The 13,959-nt window shown below is 44.0% G+C and overlaps 1 protein-coding gene across 1 annotated transcript in view; it reads left to right on the forward strand.

The window, feature by feature from the left end:
* CDYL2 (chromodomain Y like 2) overlaps nucleotides 1-13,959 on the forward strand; it is a gene marked incomplete at its 5' end in the record, with an annotated part of 69,119 nt that overhangs the window by 25,922 nt on the left and 29,238 nt on the right. The window lies entirely within an intron of this gene.

Below are 13,959 nucleotides of genomic sequence, written 5' to 3' on the forward strand. Positions count from 1 at the left end.
GGGCCTGCAGTCCAGCCCTCCAACTATCTGAGGGACAGTGAACTGGCCCCCTGTTTAAAAAGTTTGAGGACCCCTGGTCTAGGGAAAGGGTGTGATTCCAAATATTGGTCCATTTCCTTCACATTGTCAAATTTCTGGGCATAGAATTTCCGGTAGTACTCAGAGATGATCTCTTGTATCTCTGTGGCATCAGTTGTTATTTCCCCTTTATCATTTCTGATTGAGGTTACTAGAGATTTTGCTTTTCTATTTCTAGTTAGTCTGGCCAAAGATTTATCTATTTTATTTATTTTTTTCAAAAAACCAACTCCTTGTTTCATTAATTTTCTGAATGATTCTTTTGTTTTCAATTTCATTGGTCTCTAATTAATTTTGGACATTTCTTTTCTTCTGCTGGGTTTAGGCTTAGATTGTTCTTCTTTTTCCAATTCCATAAGATGACTTGTGAGTTTGTTGATGCTCTCTCTTTCTCTTTTTTGAATGTAGGCATCTAAAGTGATAAATTTTCCTCTCAGAATTGCTTTTGCCCTATCCCACAGGTTTTGGTAGCTTGTATCTTCATTGTTGTTCTGCTCAAGGATGTTAATGATTTCCTCTTTTATTTCTTCATGCACCCAGCTGTCATTCAACAGAAGGTTGTTTAATTTCCATGCCTTTGTGTGGGGTTGAACATTTCCACTAAAGGTGGAATTGAGTTCCACCTTTAGTGCCTTATGGTCTGAGAAGATACAAGGTAAAATTTCGATTCTTTTGATTCTGTTTAGATTTGTTTTGTGTCCTAGGATATGATCAATTTTGGAAAATGTTCCATGGGGTTATGAGAAGAATGTATATTTTTTATCTTTGGGATGGAGTGTTCTATATACATCTATCAAGCACAGTTATTCTAGGGTCTCATTTAAGTCCCTTATATCTTTGTTTAATTTCTGTTTAGAGGATCTTTCCAGCTCTGTAAGAGGATTGTTAAAGTCCCCTGTTATTATATGTTATAGGATATCATATTGTTTGGACTGAATAAGGTCTGTTTTAAGAATCTGGGAGCATTTAAGTTGGGTGCATAAATATTTAGAATTGAAACATCTTCTTATTTTATTTTTCCCTTGAACAATATAATGTGACCATCTTTGTGTTTTTTGACTTTAGTTGCTTTAAATCCACATGTATCTGAAAATAAGATTGCAACCCCTCTTTTCTTCTGAATTCTGTTTGCCTGAAAAATTGTCTTCTAACCCTTAACTCGGAGTTTTAATTTGTCTTTTGAAGTTAGGTGTGTTTCCTTCAGACAGCAAATGGATGGCTTGTGTTTTTTAATCTAATCAGCCAATCTATGCCTCTTCAATGGGGAATTTAAGCCAATAACATTTATTGAGATAATTGATAAGTATGGTAATGTTCTATTCATCTGATTTTGTGAGAGTCCATTGCTTAGTTTTATCTTCTACATCATTGTGGAAGTTAGGTTCTGTCTTTTAATTTCTGAATTCTTACTTTGCTGTTGATCCATTGTGATGGTCAGCGTGTAGAACAGGTTGAAGTATTTCCTGTAGAGCTGGTTTTGTTGTGGTAAATTTCCTCAATGTTTGCATATCAGTAAATTTGATTTCTCTGTCAGTTTTAAAGCTTAGTTTAGCAGAATATAGAATTCAGGGCTGGAAATTGTTCTGTTTAAGTAGATTAAAGGTAGATGACCATTGTCTCCTTGCTTGAAAAGTTTCATTTGAGAAATCTGCAGTCACCCTGATGGATTTGTCCCTGTAGGTCAACTGGTGTTTACTCCTGGCAGCTTGAAGAATCTTTTCTTTTGTCTTGACTTTGGACAGGTTCTTCACAATGTGTCTTGGAGAAGGTCTGTTAGAGTTGAGGCGACCTGGGGTCCAATATCCCTCTGAAAGGAATGTGTCAGAATCTTTGGTGATATTTGGGAAATTTTCATTTATAATATTCTCTAGTATGGCTTCCATTCTTCTGGGGCTTTCTTCTTCTCCTTCTGTGATACCTATAACTCGTATGTTTGAATGCTTCATAAAGTCCCATAATTCTGTCAGTGAATGTTCTGTTTTTTCTCTCTTCTTTTCTGTCTCTTTAACTATCTGAGTTATCTCAAGAACTTTGTCCTCTACCTCTGAGATTCTTTCTTCTGCATGGTCTAATCTGTTGTTGATAGTTTCTATTGCATTTTTAAGTTCCCTAATTTACTGCTTTAGTTCCTTCAGCTCTGCTATATCCTTTCTATATTCTTCATATTGTTCATCTCTTTTGATTGTTTTCCACTTTATCAGCAGTTTCCTTCATTGTTTCCATCATTTCCTTCATTGTTTTCATCATCTGTATTCTAAATTCCCTTTCTGTCATTTCTAACATTTCTTTATAGGTGGAATCCTCTGCAGTAGCTACCTCACGGTCCCTTGGAGGGGTTGCTCTGACTGGATTTTCATGTTGCCAGGATTTTTCTACTGATTCTTCCTCATGAGTGTTTTCTTTTATCTTGCCCTAATTTTCATTTCACTTTCTCTTGCTCTTTGAGTTGCTATGCCTCTGGCCTAGGATTTCGATGAGTCCTTTTGGTACAGAACCAGAAGGATTAGAAGATTGAGGAGTAAGAAGGGAAAACAATTTAAAAAGAAAGAGAAAAGAAAAAAGAGAGAGGAGAGGGTGTGAGTAAAAGGGAATATTGACAAAAATAAGAGAGGCACAGAAAGTAGGAGACAGGAGCAGTATAGGTGTACAGTAGGGTATTTTGACCCAACCTTAAAAACCCCCAACCTCTGGGGATGCCTGGCTGGGTAGTTCCTTTGAGGTCAGCAGCTCTTTGCCAGCCTGTTCAGACACAGTACCTGACCTCCACCAAGTAGAGAGAAAAGACAGAAATGCTGTAAATCAAACCCAAACAAGCAAGCAGAAAACTTTACGGGCTAAAACTGGGGGAAAAGCCAAATAATAGGGGTAGAAACACTAGCAAAAATGAAGTTCTAATTTTTTAAAGACGGCAACTATGGATAATTATATTTAAACTAGAAAAATGAAGAAAGTAAAGAAAGAAAAAAATATCTAGAGGGAAAATGTTGAAATTAACAAAAAAACAGAAAGAAAAAACCCAAAACAAAACAGTATATATATCTTGCTGAATATCGTCTGGGCAACAGGTGATCTTCTGGGGTATGAGATGTTAATCAGAATGCTGATACAGCTATACGAGATGGAGCCTGGAGGCCTCTGCTGATTTCTCAAACCCTGCAGGGTGAAGAGCATAAATCTCTCCTCAGCCTACTTAAAAGGCACTTTAAACTGTCAACCTTGGCCTGTCAGCCAATGCTTTCCCAGGGAAGCACTTGTTTCTGGGATCACTCCTAAAGTGGCTGCTCATTTACTCAGTGTGCCAAAACCAGTCTTAATTTATGCCCCTGAGGGCTAAGGCTGTAAGGCATCTCAGTTCCCACCTTTAGGCTGTTCAGTCAGTAGATTACTCACCCAAGGTCTCCCGATGGACCAGGTCTCCGGCCAGGTCCTTGCTCTACAACCCTGAGGGCGGAGCTTGCCAGGGCAGTTCTCCCACAATGGCTCTGCTCAGCCCACAGCAGCTCAGCCGGATCTCTAGACAGCGCTTAAAGTTCCCTCCAACCGGCTCAGCGGCTCATTTCTGGGGCCCTAGACAATGCCTACAGTCCTCCGCTCTCTTGCCCAAGTTCTCCCAAGGTGGTTCAACTGAGTGTGAAGTCCAAAAAACCAAAACAGCTCACAGGGAAGGCCTTTCCAGTTTGTAGCAAGATTGGATTGAATGAACACATGCAACCACTTGCCAGTTCTCCACTGCTTTTCTCCTCCTCGTGGGGTACAGAGGTGTCTTGCTGACTCCCTGTGTCCCCAAAGGGATGTTTCCGGGAAGATCCCACCAGCCAGAGATGCCTGAAGTCTTTTCTCCCCAGTCTCACCATGCCCAGTTGCGAGGAGACTGTTACTCGGCGCCATCTTGCCTTTCCCTCAGCCTTGGAGATGTTTTAAGGTAGGAAACATGATCTGACCTGTAGAAAAAGTTCCTTTAACGGGCTATTTTGCATTTCAAATTCATGCTTTGTCCGCTGTTTAAAACATTTAGATGTTCGACAATAAACACCACACGATGTATGTCACCTTCACTGCCAGCAATTCTAAGTAATCTCGGAACCTAAATTTCCGAGAAACTCCTTGAAATTCAGAGTGTATGGATTCTATGAGGCATAATTACAACATGTCAGTTGATGGCTAACCACCGTTAGCCATCAGTTTTTCTTTCTTCTTGAATGCACCCGTGAGTGAGTTGTGCCCTTACATTCAGGGCCCCCGCCCAGGTATTCTGTACGTGGTGATGGGGGCTGGGACTGTGACAGGCTGTGAGATAGCTCCACAGGGACAGAGCTAGGGGTTCACAGTGTGCACTTGGGGTTTGCACTGTGAACCCTCAGGACACCAGAGAGTGGGTTGGGTGATGGGAGGGGTTCTCCAGCTTCAGCCGTCCTCCTTCCCACCCTCCCAGCCCACTCGTACTGCAAAGCCCTGCTCTGTGCAGCTGCTGACTCTGACAGCAGCCCACCGTTTCTCTCTGCTTCTCCTCTCCTCTCTTTCTCAGAACAGTCCACCTTGCTTGATGGCTCTTTCTCCAGTGAACCACAGACCAGGAAACAGGGTACCTGCACGAGAACTCTCACTTTCTCTTCTGAGAACTGCAGCTGGAAAACCCTCATCCCGCAGTCCACAGAGTGCTGGTTTTGCCCAACTGTGGAAGCGATGAGTGTTCTCTTTTGTGTATCTTAACACCTTCCTCTCCCCTGCCCCTGACACCACTGAGGACTGAAAGTGCTCAAATTTGCATGCTTTCAGGTTGTACCATTCACTCTGTGAATTGTTTCTGCTTCCCAAGATGATGACAGTGATTGGAGAACTGGGGTAGTGCAGTGGGAGAAAACTGCTCTACACTTCCAGCTTTGGCGGGGCTAGGAAGAGACCCATCACCACAATTTCCTTACTCTGTTTTTCAGCTTCTCTCTTTCCCAACCCCACTTTGATCAGGAGGCAGGAGCTTCTGTAGGCCCTCTGTTGTACATAAGAATTTATTCATTTACTCATTCATGTATTTGATAAACAATGATTGACACCATGTGCTTTTCAACCTTTTTTATCTCACGGCACACCTGAACCTGTAGTTTAACTTCTACGGCACGCTTAAGTGATGGTTATCCAAAAAAAAAAAAAGAGTAAAAAAAGTATACTTACTTTGCTTTGAACTTCTTTTGAAAATAATCTAATTAATGATCTTTTAAAAATCGGAGATCACTGATTTACATCCTTCTCTGTGCGGGGCCCCACTGGTTCTGAAGATACAGGAATAGCCATGACAACCCTTGCCTTTTAAAACGAGCATGGGAGGCTCGGCCCCCAGAGCACAGTGGTTACAGTGCCAGCCACAGACACCGAGGCTGGCGGGTTTGAACCCAGCACGGGCCAGCTAAACAACAATGACAGCTGCAACCAAAATAGCCAGGCATTGTGGTGGGTGCCTGCTGTCCTAGCTACTTGGGAGGCTGAAGCAAGAGAATTGCTTAAGCCCAAGGGTTTGAGGTTGCTGTGAACTGTGATGCCGTAGCCATCAATGGCGACATAGTGAGACTCTGTCCCAAAATAAATAAATAAATTAATTAATTAAAGTGAGCCTGGGGGTGAGGAGGGAACCAGGAATTTGAGCGAAGCTGTGTCAAGAAATGTGAGGTGTGCACGGTGGTTATTCTGCAGTGCGATTGCTTTCACTATCTGATATGGTAGCCACCAGCCGAAGGTGGTTAAAGTTAATTTTTTTTTTTTTTTGAGACAGACTCTCACTATGTTACCCTTGATAGAGTGCCGCAGCATCATAGCTCATAGCAACCTCAAACCGATGGGCTTAAGTGATTCTCTTGCCTCAGCCTCCCAAGTAGCTGGGACCACAGGTGTCTGGCATAGCACCTGGCTATTTTTTTGTTGCAGTTGTTGTTTAGCAGGCCCGGGCCAGACTCGAACCCACCAGCCTCAATGTATGTGGCCGGCACCCTAATCACTGAGCTACGAGGGCCAAGCTGGTTACAGTTAAACTTTAAAAAATTATAATTACACAGAAATTTTTTAAATTTTAGTAGCAATGTGTGGCTACTGGCTATAGTGTTGGACATTGACCAGAAAATGGATGTTCTGAATCAGACTATGAGCCGCAAGGGCAGGCCTGTGTTTGTCTCTGCCCAGTAGTCTACCCCAGGCGCCAAGCATCTGGTGGACGCTTGCTAAGTACACGTTGAATGAATGGGGACAGGGTGATACAGGCTGTACAGGAGACGTACACATGGCCAGAAGAGAGAGGCACTGCTCTGGGAGGCTGCCTCTGGGAGGTATCCCTGGAGTTTCACCGAGATAGATTACTCCTTTAGCAGGTGCGGGAGGGAGGAGGGAGAATGACTGGTCTCACCTATTTCCTTCTGTGTTCAGATAGCTTAAGCCACACAAGGCGTTACTACTTTCTCTGCAGGGGAAAACTCACGGGCACTCTCATCGTGTTCCTCCTCAGGCATCTCTGAGAGGTGAGATCTCAGGAGGCTGCTGTGAGGCAGAAGGCCAGATGTGATACCTGGGGAAGGACGAGTTAGTCACCTAGGTGTGAGATCAGCTCCCCGGGGAAGGACGAGTTAGTCACCTAGGTGTGAGATCAGCTCGATTGCAGAAAGCAGATGTGTCCCGGCACCAGCTGAATACAGAGATTTGAAAGTGTGGCTGCTGCTCAGGGTCTTCGTGCCCTGTAAGTGCAGCAGACAGGGAACGCACCCCACATTGGGAATGTCACTCAGGAGCGTGGCGTGGGGAAGGCTGCTCCAGTGATCTCCCATTTGTCCCTCATTCCTCCACTTGACAAACTCTTGGTTGAGCCTGTCTTTCGGGCACTGTGCTCAGTGCTGTAGACACAAAGGTGATAAGAGCCCGTGGTCTGGGGGGACGTCGGCCAGGTGTACAGATGATGATAACACAGCGGAATGAGCTCTGCTTGCTCACAGCATCACATGATACAGGCACCAGGTGCAGTGCCCACATTTTCTCTCCTGCTTTGCTCAGCAAAGACTGGGCTGTTAGGAAGAAAAATTCAACGTCCATCCATCAGAGTCACCGCTGTGGAGGAAGGCCCGAGTCCAGGGTAGAGTTCGGAGTCTTGAGTCTGAACATCACCTTTGAAGTCAAGAAGTTTGCATTCGACTCCTATGCTGGTACCTCCCCATGGCATGTCTTTGAGTTTTCATTTTCCCATCTATAAGATGGGAATACAAATAACATCTTATAGCGGTGTTTTTAACCTTTTTTTTTTTTTTTTTTTTTTTTTTTTTGCAGTTTTTGGCTGGGGCTGGGTTTGAACCTGCCACCTCTGGCATATGGGGCTGGTGCCCCACTCCTTTGATCCACAGGCGCCACCCATTTTTCAACCTGTTTTTAATCTCACGGCCCGTTTGAACCTGTAGTTAAACTTCCGCGGCACACTTAAATGATGATGATTTAAAAAAAAAAAAAAGCATACACTTGCTGTGCTTTGAACTTCTCTTAAAAATAATCTACCTAATTATCTTAAAAGAATTTTGCAGCCCACTTAAGATCTCTCATGGTGGCACACCGGTTGAAAATCTCTGTCTTACAGGATTGTTACAAGGATGGAATTAAGTAACCCGTGTGAATCCCATAGTAGGCACTCAAGAGTGTGTGAGGATCTCAGTATAGAGAATAGTCAAGAGAGAAGTGAGGAGGGTTCCGGGGCAGCGCTGGGAGTCTCCACATCAGTGTGTCCTGGGCAGGTTCCCACCAGAATCAAAGAGCTGCCCCAATTTCCAAGGACAACCGTGCAAACTGTGGAACCAGCATGTATAATGCGTTCCTCAGGTGGGGGTAGCATCTTTTGGGGATCTGTCCTTTTTCTTCCTTCCTCCCTGCCTGAAGGGAGCTTGCTGCTATTCTGTGCCTGGGGTTGAAATGTTCTTGGTGGAGAACTTGGGCATGGATCCTAAGCCCTACCAGGAGCAGCTGTGTCTCCTGACACTGGTGTCATGTGGTCGAAACCATCTGTGGTGTCCCCCTGTGTGTCCTGTTCTCTGTAGCCTCCCCTCCCAGATAACCCTGCCTCCCAGACAGCTCACCCCCAGGCCCAGGCAGCTGCCCTCTCATCTTTTGATAACACATTTCTTTTTCTCTTTATGAATCTCACTAAATTGGCCACCGCGCGTTGTTTCTTGATGCCCCTGTGGAACACTTCTCCATTGATTGGGCAGATTCATTCCCTCATTAGCTCAGTTGAAATGCCTCTTTCTGTCTTCAGGAGTTTCTCCTCGGGAGATCCTCCATCCACCTTCCTGCTTGTGTCCAGTCCGGTTATGTCTGTCTTTCAATATAAGCTTAATACAGTTCAGGATCCCTCGTGGCCCTCACCCATCATGTCTCTTTGGTCCCCCGTCACCTGGAACATTTCTTCAGTCTGCTTTTGTCTTCAATGACATTTTTGAAGAGTACACACCAGTTATTTTACTGAGTGTTCTTCGACTTGGGTAGGCCTCGTGTTTCTTCAGCCTTAGGTTCAGGTTTGCACTGAAATACTGGATGCCCCATCCTTCCTACCCCATCATCTCCCTGTCATCTCTGTCTATTATCTGGGCAGACTCAAGAACCCTTATTTTGTGTGATGCTTCATCCTCAATCACTGCCCTTATTTATTTTGATGTTCAAATTGTTTTGGCCAATTGAGGCCCTTCAACCTGCCTGATACGTACTTGTGACATGGTTATTCTTTTGATCACTTCTTTCTTTTCAGGAACAACAGTATTTTCTAGCTTAACTTGTCTCTGGTCTATCCCTGCCCTGGATGCAGCCATTTCTCTAGGGGCTTTCATTTATTTTAGTTGGGATTGTTATTTAGAAACCAACAGGTGGGATGGGATCTTGGTTGCTCATTGCTGTTAGGGTTTCTCTTTTTTTATTTTTTTGTTTGTTCTTATGGAGCTCATATTTATTTATTTTATTAAATGATAGCTGTGCATATTAATGTACTCATGGGGTACAATGTGGGGTTTTCATATACAGTTTGAAATATTTTCATCAAACTGGTTAACATAGCCTTTACGTCATTTTCGCAGTTATTGTGTTAAGACATTTGTATCCTACTTTTAGAAAGATTCACTTGTACCTTTGTAAGATAAACCATAGAGATGACCCCACAAATCACCCTCCACCCAACCACCCCCCTCCCGTCTCCTCCCCCTCACCATATTCTTAGGCTATAATTAGGTTATAGTTTTCATATGAAAGCTGTAAATTAGTTTCATAATAGGGCTGTGTACATTGGATAATTTTTCTTCCATTCTTGTGATACTTTGCTAAGAAGAACATTTTCCAGCTCCATCCATGCGAACATGAAGGACGTAAAGTCTCCATCTTTCTTTATGGCTGCATAGTATTCCATGGTGTGCATATACCACAGTTTGTTGATCCATTTGTGGATGCTGTTAGGGTTTCAATTCGTCTAAGCCCTTTCTGCTGACAGACCTAGGAAACCCATGGGATTTTTAAAATCATGAGTTCATACCAGTACCTTCAATTTCACTCTTACCTTACCAAATTCTTCCTTGCCTTCCCCGTTCCATAGTTGTACATCCCTTCTTCCATAGAGAGAAACTATTTCTCTGCAACCTCACATTTTTACTCATTTTCTCAACCCTCTACCTCTCACAAAATAACTTCACAATTGCTCTGCCCTTTCCTCTATGACAAGCAAACCCACTAAGATCTCGAGGTTTGTCATATAGTCATAATACATGTATTTCCTCCAAAAGCTATGTGTGTTGGTCTTCTCCCATCCCCCATCAGTATGATTCTACCCTTTAAAAGGTGATCATGCTAATTTCTATTTGCATTGAGTTTTCCTTCATCCTTACCAATTTTGTTTTATATCTTCACATTCTTGAACAAACCTCCAAAAATTAAAAGAAGAAGAAGGCTCACTACTCTTCCTCATCCTTTCAACTCCACTCTCCCTATCTACCACGTCATCCTCTGGTTTATTCTTCCCATGTTTCTTTTTGCAAAAATAAGCAGATTCATGAGTGCTGTTCACCCATCTTTCTTATGCTAAAGGCCAAATTCTTTCGCACCTATCCTCTCTCCTCTTGCAAATGTATTTTGGAAATCACTCCATACTCCTAGTGGGAGCTCTCTTTTCTTTTTTATAGCTACATAATATTCCGTCATTTGGATGCACCATAGTTTAATACACAAACTTATATTTGGACATTATTAAATAATGCTTCTAAATAATGCTGCAGCAATCTTAGCACACGTATATTTCTGCACTGTTGGAGGTATAATTTTCCTATTAAGTTTCTAGAAGTGGAATTTCTGGGTTGAGAGTAAGAGCACCAACAGTGCTGTCGGATAGTAACAAGCTTCCTTCCATAGCCCTTGTACCTTTTTATCTCCCATCCAACAATTAGAGAAATGCCTGAGTCCACACATTCTTCTCTAGCAAAGTATCTTGTCAAGATTTTGAATTTTTGCCAAGCTGATGGTATTTCAGTGTAGTTTTTAATTTTCATTTTTTGTTACGAGTTTTGATTTATCCTGCTGAGCGAAGTTGGAATCTTTTCTTCTCTTGAAGGGCCATTTTTATATAATGTGTATGGCTTGTTTATATGTTTTGTCCATTTTTTTCCTGGAGGATTTTTTTTTGGTCTTTTTATCCTCTACGTTTATAAGTTTATTACAATTTGGGGATATGAGCCTTTTATTCATGATACACAATTGTTTTTCTGTGCTTTTTATTTGCCTTTAATTTCATTCTTTATCCTGCCCACAGTCCTTGTTTCTTTTCTGTCTGCTTTTGTTCGAAAATTTCATGTTTTATCTTAATGAGCGTTTTTCTTGCATCTATCACTTGGAGCATTTGAAATATTCCCATTTTAAAGTCCTTGTCAGATTGCTTCATGGTGTTCATTTAATTTTATTTGGAGGAATTTACATCTGAAGCATGAATTTTGAACAACTGTTGGCTTGTTGTCTGAGCAGGAGCCAGTGACATGTTTTGTAATTGTGGTGTGCAGGCTCATTTTGGGAGCGAAGTTTTGGCATTGTTTCATTTTTTTTAGTTTTCTCCTCCTCCCTTGCTCTCTAACAGTTTTACGTTTGCCTCTCCCTGGTCTAAGCTCCCATCAAAGCCTTACCGGTGGGCAGCGCATCCTTTTGTTATTTTTATGCCTTCATAGGGGTGGGTCACCTTATCCCCTGGCTTGCAGCTCTGGGTCTGGTCCCCTCTCCCACCTTGTAGGGAAGATCATTTGTCCCTGTTGCCCTTGCAGAGTCTCCTTCCTTCCCTCCTACTCCCAGCCCCACTTACTGCTTTGTGCCGATGTTCTATTCTTCATGCTCAGAGATGATTATCTTGTGTATGAGCCCAACTTCATCTTATGGAATTTCTCCTTTCATATTTTATCTGTCGCTTCTGTGTGTTTGTAACAGAGGCGCAGTGTCAGGGCGTGAGCTTATGGCGCCTTCTTAATGAGAAACACTCCTTTGTACTTTGAAAGAAGGAACACTCAAAGGTGGGAATAGAAGGGAGGAAACTGGCATGGTGGGGGATGGCTTCCTGTACCCCAGAAACGTACATATGCATCATTTCCTTACTGGACAACAGTCCTGCAAGGTGGGAATAGTTTCTCCTGTTTTACTGGGAGGGCACTGGGGCATAGGGTGAGTGAGCACATTGCCCAGGTCTGCAGCCCAGGAGAGGGAGGTGGGGGTTTGAATGTAGGCAGTGCCCTGACTGGCTCTCACCCTGACCTCTGGGCTCACAGGCCTGTTGGTCCCCTCCGTGCCTGGAATGCCTCGTGTTTGGCTGAGGTCTGGGTGTGAGGTTGGGAACAGGAGACTCGCGGTTGTTGAGGACTCACCAGTTAGTTCCTCTTCTTTGAGCATCTTGTCATCCTTTGGCTGACATCGGGGATGTGCCTGGAATGTGTTGGGCACTTCCCAGACCCATGTCCATTCTCTAATCAACCAAGCTCAAAGCAGCCATGAAAAGTGCCCACCATTCACCATCTCATGGACAAGGAGACCAGTGCTGACAAGCTGATGTGGCTTTCTCGCTTCCCCTAGTTAGCAGGGTTGAGATTGCTGTGTCTGCAAAGCCATAAACTTCCACCTTTCTAGCATTTTCCCTGCCAGCTTGTGGCAGTCAGTCAGTGTGTCTGTCTGTCTGTCTGTCTCTCTTGCCATGATGCCCCAGGAGGGAAGGGCAGCTTGCTTTTGCATCTCCTGAAGGGCACATTTCGGCCGCTTGCTTCCAGAAACGTTAAGTGACACATCTCTACACGATGCAAATCCAGGCACGCAGGGAGGCTCTGATCCCTTCCTGGCCCAGAGATGTTGCATCTTTCCAAGTCAGCACTGGAGTTTTGATCCCAGTCTATTTTCCTCTTTCTTCAGGGTTCTACGGCTTATCTGGTGAGATGGTCCCAGAGGCCTTGTCCCTTTGGGGGCTGCTTCACCCTGTGCACTAGGGAAAGGCCATGGATTTGAGTTATAAACAACCCCTCCATTACTCTTCCTGAGCCTATTGTTGGCTGGCCTGTAATTATTTTAGGTATTAGTTTATTTGTTAAATTTTCACCTCTCCCACCTGAAGCTAGCCCCGTGAGGGCAGGCTGCTTCTTCTTTTTTTTTTTTTTTTTTTTTTTTTTTGCAGTTTTTGGCCGGGGCTGGATTTGAACCCGCCACCTCCGGTATATGGGGCCAGTGCCCTACTCCTTTGAGCCACAGGTGCTACCCGAGCACAGCCTTCTTATTTCTCTAATTTCTGTGGCTCCCCATCACCTTGCCTGGTAGCCTGCCTATGAGAAGTGATACATAGTTAGACTCTGAATCCATGAACAAGAAGAGAGCTGCCTCCCATAGTACAGAGCTGCCTTCTGTACTATTTAAATCTCTGTGGCTTCCAGGAAGTTGCTTACTTTTCCTTATCTGTAAAATGGGCTCACAGTGGCAGTTTCATAAGACTGTTGAGTAAGTTAGAGCTGACTACAGAGCTGCCCTAAAAGGAAACTCCCAAGTTTGCTTCCTTAATATAATCATTTTCAGAGAGTACCTTGATGTGGTTGGAAGGTGGGAGGGTTCTGTCCAGATCTGACCAGGCCCCAGGAAGCACAGTTGTCCCCAAGCTCTGGGCATCTGGCAAGAGGCAGCACCTGCTGGGAGCACCTCCCGCAGCATGAAGCCTCTGCAGACAGGAGCTGGCCTGGGTCATCTTCCCAGGGTGCTGCAGAAACCCAGAAACCGTGGCCAGCTCCATCCACTCAGGGAACCCTGCTGCAAGGCCGAGAGTTTGAGGCTAACCCTGAAGGGACAGCTCCCTCTACACAGCCTTTTAATAAATGCTTGTGTTTACTCTATGAAGTTCATGGAATCATTTCTACCTGATATCAGGAGCGACATCTTATTTGACAAAAACCCGCTTGCCTTGTAGACGGAAAGTTACAAACTGAGGGGAGTTCGCAGAATAAAGGTGACTCAGGCCCTCTCTGTGCCATGCAGCTCTGATGCCAGGAGCATCCCTCTTGGGGCTGGGTCTGCTCAGCTCCCGGCCTTTGCCTTTGGCTGGGTGGTTGAGATTCCAGGATTCCTGGTGCTAGGTAAGAATCGGAGCCCACTCAGAGGCTGTGGGCCTCTAGGTGTCAGGTGGGCCTGCTTTCAAAACATGACCTCATTAGAGAGGCAGGACTCAACACTGCAAATACTACGAGAATAATTTTGTGCTAGGCCAGGCACGATGACTGTACAGTATCATTTATTCTTTGTTTTACTGTGTGGTGAATTCTTCAAATAGGTTATCTCACTTGATCTTTATCTTGATCTCCTGCTGTCTGAGGATCAGAAAATGGAGCACATCCA

The sequence above is a fragment of the Otolemur garnettii genome, unplaced genomic scaffold (genome assembly GCF_000181295.1).
Source record: "Otolemur garnettii isolate 467f Iridium unplaced genomic scaffold, OtoGar3 scaffold00047, whole genome shotgun sequence".
Lineage (NCBI taxonomy): Eukaryota > Metazoa > Chordata > Mammalia > Primates > Galagidae > Otolemur > Otolemur garnettii.